We start from the raw sequence: 10,096 nt of genomic DNA on the forward strand, positions 1-10,096 counted from the left end.
TCGAGTGAATACGAGAAGAGTATAAAGGAGTAGGAGTATACTTAAGAAGGAAATCAGGAGGTCAAAAAGGGGACATGAGATAGCTTTGGCAGACAGGGTTCAGGAGAAACCAATGGGGTTGCATTTATACATTAAGGACAAAAGTGTAACTCAAGAGAAAATAGAACCCCTCAAAGATCAGGAAGGCAGGAGATGTGTGTGCAACTAAAAGAGATACAGATTGGGTATTTTTGCATCATTATTTACTATGGAGAAAGACATGGAAGATACAGAATGTGGGGAAATAGATGGTGACATCTTGAAAAATGTCCCTATTGCGGAGGAGGCGGTGCTTTACGTCTTTAAACGTATAAAGGCGGATCGATCACCAGGATCTGATCTGATGTACCCTAGAAATGTTTTGGACCTGGGGAAGTGATTGCTGGTCCCAATGTTGAGATATTTGTATCATTGCTGGCCATGGGTGAGATGCAGGAAGACTGGAGGCTGGCTCAGGTGGTGCCCCTATTTTAGAAATGTGGTAAGGAAACGCCAGGGAACCTTTGACTGGTGAGTCTGACGTCAGTGGGCAAGGTGTTGGAGGGAATCCTCAAGGACAGGATTTACACGTATTTTGATTGGAAAACACAGAATAAGCACTGCCAACATGGCCTTGTGCGTGGGTAATCATGTCTCACTAACTTGATGTGCATTTTGAAAAAGTTATGAAGAGGATTGATGAAGGCAGAATTTTGGACGTGATATATATGGACTAGAGGAAGGCGTTGAACCAGATTCCTCATGGTAGAGTAGTTAGCACGGTTAAATCACATTAAACTAAGGGAAACCCAGCGTATGGGTCAGAAGTGGCTCGAGGTAGAAAACAGAGGTTGGTAATGGAAGGTTGGTTTTGAGACTGGAGGCCTGTAACCAGTGATGTGCCACAATGATCAGTGCTGGATCCACAGCTTTTCCTCATTCATATAGATGATTTGGATGTGAACACCTGAGATACAGTGAAGAAGTTTGCAGATGACACCAGAATTAGAGTGGGAGTGGGCAGCGAAGAAGGTTCCCTCAGTGCACAACGGGATCTTAATCAGATGGGCCAATTGGCCAAGGAGTGGCCGATGGAGGTTAATTTAGACGAATGTGAGGTGCTGCATTTTGGAATGGCAAATCAGAATAGGAGATATACTGTTAATGGCAAGGTCCTGAGGAGTGTTGCTGAACAAAAAGATTTTGGAATGCAGCTTCGTAGTTCCTTGAAAATGATATATCAGGTAGACAGGATGGTGAAGAAGACGTTTGGTATCCATTCCATCATTCGTCACACCATTGAGTATTGAAATTCAAAGACAATGTTTTGTCTGCACAGGACATTGGTTCAGCCATTTTTCGAATATTGCGTGCAATTCTGGTCTCGGTCCAGAATGTCTTGAAACTTGAAAGGATTCAGAAATTATTAATCAGGGCGTTGAAAGTGGTTGAGTACATGAGCTATAGTGAGAATTTGAAAAGGCTGGGGCTTTCCTCCGTGGAGTATAAGAGGCTGAGGAGTGACCTTGTGAAGGTTTATCAAAACATAATGGGTAAGGACAGGGTAAATAAACAAGTTCCTTTCCCTGGGTTGGCGGTGAGTCCAAAACTAGAGTGGATAGTTTTAGGGTGAGTGGAGAAAAAATTAGAAGAGACCTAAGGGGCAACCTTTTCATGCAAAGAGTGGTGTGTGTATGGAATGAACTGCCAGAGGAAATACAAAGGGTTTAGACCGCTATGGGTGGACATGGGACTAGATTAATTTCGGATATCGGGTCAGCATGGACAATTTGAGCTAAAGAGTCTATTTCTGTGTTGTACATCTTAATTGCTCCAACTATGCCCCTGTATTCACCGACTATGGAACCTTTGGTAGAGCAGTCTAACAAATGTTTCATAGTATGTTAATATCAACAGTTTAAATCTCAATTCCTTGTTTGAAATGAATCCCTGTCTTTTGGTTGCAAAGATAGGGGCTTGTGCGGGAAGATACATGTGATGATGTTTGAGTTCAGTGGCCCATATTCAGATGAAGATGTTCTGATGAAAAGTGATTCCATTAACTCTGTTACTCTCCCCACAGATGCTGCCATATTTGTTGGCTTTTGCCAGTAATATCTGATTCTGTCTCATGTTTTCATCATTCTAATATATTTCATTTATTTTTTGAAAACGATTCGCTTTCCAACTTGCTTCCCAGAAGGAATTCTTATAACCAAAGAACCAGAAGATGCCCTGCGTTCCATCCACTTTGTGCTGTCAAATCGATACAAAATCTACACTCATCCCAGCTTCTAGCACTAGTCTCGTATTCTCGAATGTTATGATGCTTCAAGTGTTCAAGGTCGTTTTAAAACTTTGCGAGGTTTCCTGCTTCCACGACCCTCCCAGGCACTGATTAACCAGACTCCAACCACTCTCTGGGTATAAACCTCTTCCTCAGATCCCGTCGAAACCTCTTTCCTTTCATCGTAAAAATTATACCACCCTGTCATCTGTTGATCGCTTGCCCACACTTCGTCAAACCCAGGAGTGAGCAGTTTCGAAATGGGTCAGGCCACAGGACCTGTCCTGTTCAAACTCGACATTGGAAACCTCCCAACTGACTCAGTTGGGTGCTAAGATCTTCCATTGCTCTCTGGGCCCACGGAATAACGTTTGATCATTAATTTATGATTTGCATTTTACTTCTTGTCTCTTTCAGCTAATTTTCTGGTGATTCTCGTCTTAATACGTGGGAATTGCGGTCTCTCTAAATGCACAACACGCTGCCTGTTGGCGATGGCAACATCGGATATAATGTTCGTTTTCACAAAGACCATACTGTGGGAACTCACTCTTTTTTACTTCCCAAAGTGTTTTCTGGACATCACCCCTGTGTGCAGTGCTGTCTATGCCCTGGCTCGTGCAGCTACAGATTGTTCGGTCTGGTTCACTGTCCTTTTCTCCTTTGATCGTTTTGTGGCCATTTGCTGCATGGAAATGAAGAAGAAATATTGGACAGAGAAAGCCTTGGCAGTGGTTCTGGCTACAACTGCCATTCTGGTCTGTTCGAAAAGCATTCCCTTCTATTTTCGATTTAAACCGTGGACGATAACTGACAATGTTCCGTGGTACTGTATTACAAAGTCAAGTTACTTTTTTGATCCCAGGTGGCTGGGGTTTAAGTGGCTTGATATCATTTTAACTCCTTTACTCCCATTTGTATTAATTCTGTTGATGAACACTCTGACGGTCAGGTACATTTTAGTGGTCAGACGAGTCCGCAAGACACTGAGAGGTCAGAGGAAGGGAGGGAGTCACAAAGACGCAGAGATGGAGAGCCGGCAGAAGTCAGTGATTACCCTCTTCACCATATCCATCAGCTTCATACTTCTGTGGGTAGGGTACGGCTCAAACGTATTACACTCTTACATGAAAGGAACATATCGTTGGACGGACAGGACTCTCTTCGAATTTTCATGCTATGCAGAAATTCTGAAGGATTTCAGCTGCAGCACGAACACATTGTTTTATGCCGCGACTCTGCCCAAGTTCAGAACGAAGTTCAGGAATGCGATGCATCAAATAGTCATGTAAATTCTTCACTAAATGACTCAGCAAAACAACTGAGGGAGAACCAGAGGCAGTGCAGTGTTCCCAGTGCAGGAGTTGCTCATGTACGGTCAGGATTCCATCAGCACAATCACATGGATCTGAATATAACACCGAGCGGTTTATCAGGTGGTCAGGTAACAGGATGGCTCAGGAACAGGCTGCTAATCCTGATTGACTGAAGGATTGATACACAGATGGACACACAGACAATTAACAGCCGCTGACCATTCAGCCCTTCATATCTGATCCTGCTGACGGCCCAGAAGTTCGTGGCTTCATCCAATTGTACCATCAAACCGCCATTTTCCCTGTACACCTGAGTAGCCCCACCGCTCGGCACATCATCACCCAAAACTTGAATAAGAAAATGTCTACATCACCCTTCAAGCAATGCTGAAGTACTTGAAAAGGGACAGCAGGTTAGGGAGCAAGAGGTCACTGTCAGGGGCAGGGCAAGATTTAAAGAGGCTGCAAGAATGATTCGAAATGACGGACTGGCTGTGAGAGATGGGTTCAGCTGAAACATTGGGTCTTCACTGACTGATGTCCAACTGTTCGAGACCAACAGGGGCGGACTTTGCATTTCCTCTGCAGAGGGGGAGGGGGTGGGACAGAAACAGTCCCTCCTGTACCCTGATGAATGTCAGATTCTCTCTGTTCGGCTCACAATAAACACTTTATTACAACAGGGGAAAGGCTCCTGGTGCTGATGATCTCCTCATATCAATTGGTTATTGGAGACGCACGTTTGCTTTTGAAAGAGTTTATTGAGTCTACCTTCTGTCTACTCCATGCACAAGGATATTGTTTTCTGTGTCTCTCTGCCTCTTTCTATCTGTCTTTGTCTATTACTCTCTTTCTCTCTCGTGAGATGCCCCACTTCTCAGCTTCTTGCTCAGTCTCTGTCACACTTTCTCTGTCTCACTCTGTGTGTTTCCCTGCCTGTGTCGTTCTGTCTCTGTTTCTCTCTCTACCTATCTGTCTGTCTGTCCCTCTGTCTTCCACTATGTTTATCGTTCTTGTCTCTGTGGCTAGCTCATTCTCTGTCGGTCTCTGTCTCTCTCGCCCGCTGTCTGTGTCTTTTTGACATATTGTCTCAGTTTAGTACGTACTCACTTGCATTGATTCAAATCCCTTCCTGATCCCTTCATTCACTGATCCTTTGTCAGGAATTGATTTCGGAAAATACTATGTACGCAGATACAGCCAGCAATACTTTGACACATTAAGTAAGTCTGCTGAACTTTGATCATCCCCCTTTCCTCTCGCTGTGGCTGGGAGGGAGGTGTGTTCATGTATTTCCCTTTCATTGTGTGAGGGACTGTGTGTGCTCTGTGTGGGGGTTGGGGTTTCATTGCCTTTGTGGGGATGTCACTCTGTGTGTCATAGAGTCATAGAATCATAGAGATATACAGCATGGAAACTGACCTTTCGGTCCAATCTGTCCACGCCGACCAGGTATCCCAATCGAATCTAGTCTCACCTGCCAGCACCAGGCCCATATCCCTCCAAAACATTTATATTCATATACCATCCAAATGCGTCTTAAATGTTGCAATTATGCCAACCTCCATAACATCCTCTGGCAGCTCATTCCAAACACGTACCACTCATCGTGTGAAAAAGTTGCCCCTTAGGTCTCTTTTATATCTTTCTCCTCTCATTCTAAACCTACGCCTTCTAGTTCTGGACTCCCTGATCCTAGGTAAATGACTTTGTTCATTTATCTTATCCATGCCCCTCATAATTCTGTAAACCTCCATAAGTTCACCCCTCAGCCTCCAACGGTCCAGGGAAAACAGCCCCCGCCTGTTCAGCCTCTCTCTCTAGATGGACTCTTCCAACCCTGACAACATTCCTGCTAATCTTTCCTTTCAAGTTTCATAACATCTTTCCGATAGGAAGGAGACCAGAATTGCACGCAATATTCCAACAGTGGCCTAACCAATGTCCTGTACAGCCGCAACATGACCTCCCAACTCCAATACTCAATACTCTGGCCAATAAAGAAAAGCGTACCAAAATCCTTCTTCACTATCCTATTTACCGGCGCCTTCAATTTCAAGGAACTATGAACCTGCACTCCAAGGTCTCTTTGTTCAGCAATACTCCCCAGGACCTAATCATTAAGTGTATAAGTCCTGCTAAGGTTTGCTTTCCCAAAATGCAGCACCTCGCATTTATCTAAATTAAACTCCATCTGCCACTTCTCAGCTCATTGGTCCATCAGGTCCAGATTCTGTTGTGATCTTAGGTAACCCTCTTCGCTGTCCACTACACCTTCAATTTTGGTGTCATCTGAAAACTTACTAACTGTACCTCTTATGTTCGCATCCAAATTATGTATGTAAATGGCAAAACGTAGAGGACCCAGCACCGATCCTTGTGGCACTCCACTGGTCATAGGCCTCCAGTCTGAATAACAACCGTCCACCATCACCCTCTGTCTTCTACCTTTGAGCAAGTTCTCTGTCCAAATGGCTAGTTCTCCCTTTATTCCATAAGATCTAACCTTGCTAACGAGTCTTCGATGGGGAACCTTCTCGAACGCCTTACTGAAGTCCATATAGATCACATCTACTGCTCTGTCATCATCAATCCTCTTTGTTACTTCTTCAAAACACTCAATCAAGTTTGTGAGACATGATTTCCCATGCACAAAGCCGTGTTGAATATCCCTAATCAGTCCTTACCTTTCTAAATACATGCACATCCTGTCCCTCAGGATTCCCTGCAACAAGTTGCCCACCACTGAGGCCAGGCTCACTGATCAATAGTTCCCTGGATTGTCTTTACCACCCTTCTCCAACATTGGCATCACGTTTGCCAACCTCCAGTCTTTCGGCACGTCACCAGCGACTATCGATGATACAAATATCTCAGCAAGAGGCCCAACAATCAATCACTTCTCTCGCTTTCCATAGAGTTCTCGGGTACACCTGATCATGTCCTGGGGAATTATCCACCTTTAACCGTTTCAAGACATCCAGCACTTCCTCCTCTGTAATCTGGACATTTTGGAAAATGTCACCATTTATTTCCCTATAGTCTATATCTTCCATATCCTTTTTCCATAGTATCTACTGATGCAAAATATCCATTTAATATCTCCCCCATTTTCTGTGTCTCTAATCAAAGGCTGCGTTGTAGATCTTTGAAGGATCCTATTGACTCACTAGTTACCTTTTTGTCTTTAATATGTTTCCAAAAACCCTTTAGATTCTCCTTAATTCTATTTGCCAACGCTATTTCACGTCCCCTTTTCGTTTTCCTGATGTCCCTCTTATGTATACTCCTTCTCCCTGTATACTCTTGTAAGGATTCGCTCGATCTATCCTGTCTATACCTGACATATGCTTCCTTCTTTATCTTAACCAAACCCTCAAAATCTTTAGTCATCCAGCATTCCGTATGCCTACCAGCCTTCCCATTCACCCTGACAAGAATATTCTTTCTCCATATTCCTGTTATCTCATTTCTGAAGTCTTCTCATTTTGCAGCTCTCCCTTTACCTGTGAACATCTGCCTCCAATCAGCTTTCGGAAGTTCTTCCCTAATATCGCCAACATTTGTGCGTGTGCGTCCCTCAGTTTTTGCCGTTGGAGTGTTTTACATTATGAATGTGTTCATGTATCTTTGTGTGGGTTTATATTTGTATGTATCGGGACGTGCTCCTGTGATTTCACATTCATGTGTTAAAATGTTTGGGAATGTTATTCACTCTGTATGAGGGGGTTTCTGTGAAGTTGAGTTTTTTTATGTGGGTGTATGTTAATGTGCCAATGTGGTTGTGGTTGTGTGTGTGTGTGTTTGTTATTGTCAGCATATCATGATCGTTCTGTGACCCGATGTGTTTGTGTCTCTCTGAATGCCAGTGTATAATTATGAGAGTCCGGGGTGGGTCTCTGCCTGGCTGTGGTCTTGTTTAAGCAGGTGAGTGTATTGTTCAGAGTGTACTTGACTATCTGTCCGTGTGTAAAGGTCTTTCTGTGTCCTCAGCAGGATGTCTCTATGCCTTTCTGTGGGTGTGTCTCTGTTTGTTTCTGTGAGTCGCTCTCTATCGATATTTAATTGTGGTTTGGTTCAGGAACTGTGTTTGAATGTGCTTGGGTATATGCATAACATGTTTCTTTCAATTCTTGCAGATTGATGTGTCATGTCTCTTACTTTGAATTCGTTTATTTATGTGTATGAGGTGTGGTTGTGATCCTGTGTCTGTATGGAGACGTGTTTCTATAGCTCAGTATGAATGTATTTCCGTGCATGTGGATATGTGTGCATTCGGTATGCACATAGGTGTGTTCCTAACGCTTTCATTATGTCTGTATGTGTGCATGTATGTGCGTGCAAGAGTATGCGTGCATGCACACGCTTGTGCAGCTTGGTTTCTCTCTCCCAGTATGACTGTATTTCTTTGTGCGTGGATGTGTGCATTCTGTCCATACATGAGTGTATTCCTATATGTTTTAGTACGTCTATGTTCATGTGTGTGTGTGTGTGTGCGTGCAAGCATGTGTGAGTAGATGTGCCCCCCTTCTGTGCTCTGATTGTATTCCTGTGTGTACGGTGTGAGAGTGTGGGAATGTTTCTGCAGTCTTTGTGTTTGTGTGACCTCACATTTCATTTTTACGGCATTATTGTGTGTGCGAGTGTGTGTGTGTGTGTGTGTGTGTGTGCATGTTTATGAGTAGAATGTGTGAGCTTGTCCATGTGTTTTTTTTTGTCATTGTGTTTCTATATCTTACTTCGACTGCAGTTCTGTGTATGGGTGTGCTTCTCCTTTTATGTGTATGTGTGTGTGAGGGCGTGGGTTTGTTTCTGGATGACTCTAGATGTGGTTATGTGTCTGTTTGATTATGCAACCCCTCCTGAAAATGGACAAGTGAACCCTTCAGTCGGTCACGGTGCACAGTTTTCTCCTAATTGCGTATTTCGGCAACCTGGGAAAAATCTAAATATCAGAATCTTTACCTCCTGCACACTGATAGCTGAACTGTTACTTCAGTTCAAGGACCTACGTCCAATGAATGAAGCAAGACAGGGGAATTTTCAATGAATGGCAGGATTCCGGTTATTTCATCCATGTTTCAACAAAGAATGCTGTATATACATTTGTTTTCATGTTGGAGCAATTTGTATCCATATATAAATGTTGTTATACATTGGATCATAACGCCATGCAATGTAGGAACGGAATTAGGCCATTCAGCCCATCGAGTCATCTCTGCCTTTTTTTGGTGAATGAACCATTTCTCAATTCTATTCTCCAGCCTTCTTCCCATAACATTTGATTCCCTTATCAATCAAGATCCCATATTTCTCTAATTTTAATAATTTGATCACGGACCAGGCCAGACCCGCTCAAAATATTTCAAGATAGTTGCCCAGATCCGCATTTTGCCATTGGCTTTGAGCAGGTGTAAAATGTATATTCCCGTAGTGATGGAGAAGGTCAACATTCATCAGTTTTACATAAAACAGAGTTTATTTACAGAGTACCAAATGAAACACAAACAAAAGAGAACCGAATATAGAATAACTTAATGTATCCTAAAATCCAACAGACGATCTCAACTTAAATATTGCTTCAAGTTCTTGCAACAATCCCCATAAACACCACAAGGCAAAATAGGCAAAATCAAAATCACGTTATTGTAGGAGAGATGTCAGCGAGAGCTTCAACATGGAACAACATGTCGTTGTTCCTTTCACCAGCAGTCTGAAAAACTGACTGATTTGTAACACCAAATCAAAGTAAACCAGACCAGAGAAAAGCTGAGCAAGAAGAATTCCCACTCATCTTTCATTCTACATGCTTTAACATTTGAAAGTTCTTTTCCCGTGACAGTATCCATTCGCTATCATGAAACTGGCCCTACAATTCAACCAAACTAGACACCCTGGAACCGCTGAAGGACAAACACTCCATGAAATACACCAAGGACAACACAACCTTTGTAATGGAGCATCATCATCACATACGTAATGTCCTGACCTCCACAGCCGTCTGTGACAATGATTTCCACAGTTTAACCCCCCTCTGGTTGAAGAAATTCATTTCCATCTCAGTTCAAAAGGTGGTCCCTTCACTCGAAGGCTGTGCGCTCAGACCCTAGTCTCTCCTGCGTGTGGAAACAGCACACAAGCACAATCTGAAATGGGAGGACTCTTAGAAAAGGAAGTACAATGCTGCACTGAGGCTGAGAATGACAGATTCTGGGACTGCTTGGGATTGGCAGACTGTCCCGTGTTCAAGTATCGAGCGGAAAACCTCAATGAGCACATCACCACCATAAAGGGTATCTTGGGAATATGCGCGCAGGATTGCTTTATGAAGAATTTAATCCGGTTGTTCCATTGACATAAACCTTGAGTGAATCAGGAAATCCGTTCCTCCTGGAGACAAGACGGGCAATATCCAAGTGGGAAGCGCCAGTTAGATACAGCGAATCCATATCTGACCTCCACTGGGTCATCAGAG

The sequence above is a fragment of the Chiloscyllium plagiosum genome, unplaced genomic scaffold, assembly GCF_037043375.1.
Source record: "Chiloscyllium plagiosum isolate Xiang-an unplaced genomic scaffold, Cpla_swu_hap1 HiC_scaffold_40, whole genome shotgun sequence".
In the NCBI taxonomy this organism is placed as follows: Eukaryota; Metazoa; Chordata; class Chondrichthyes; order Orectolobiformes; family Hemiscylliidae; genus Chiloscyllium; species Chiloscyllium plagiosum.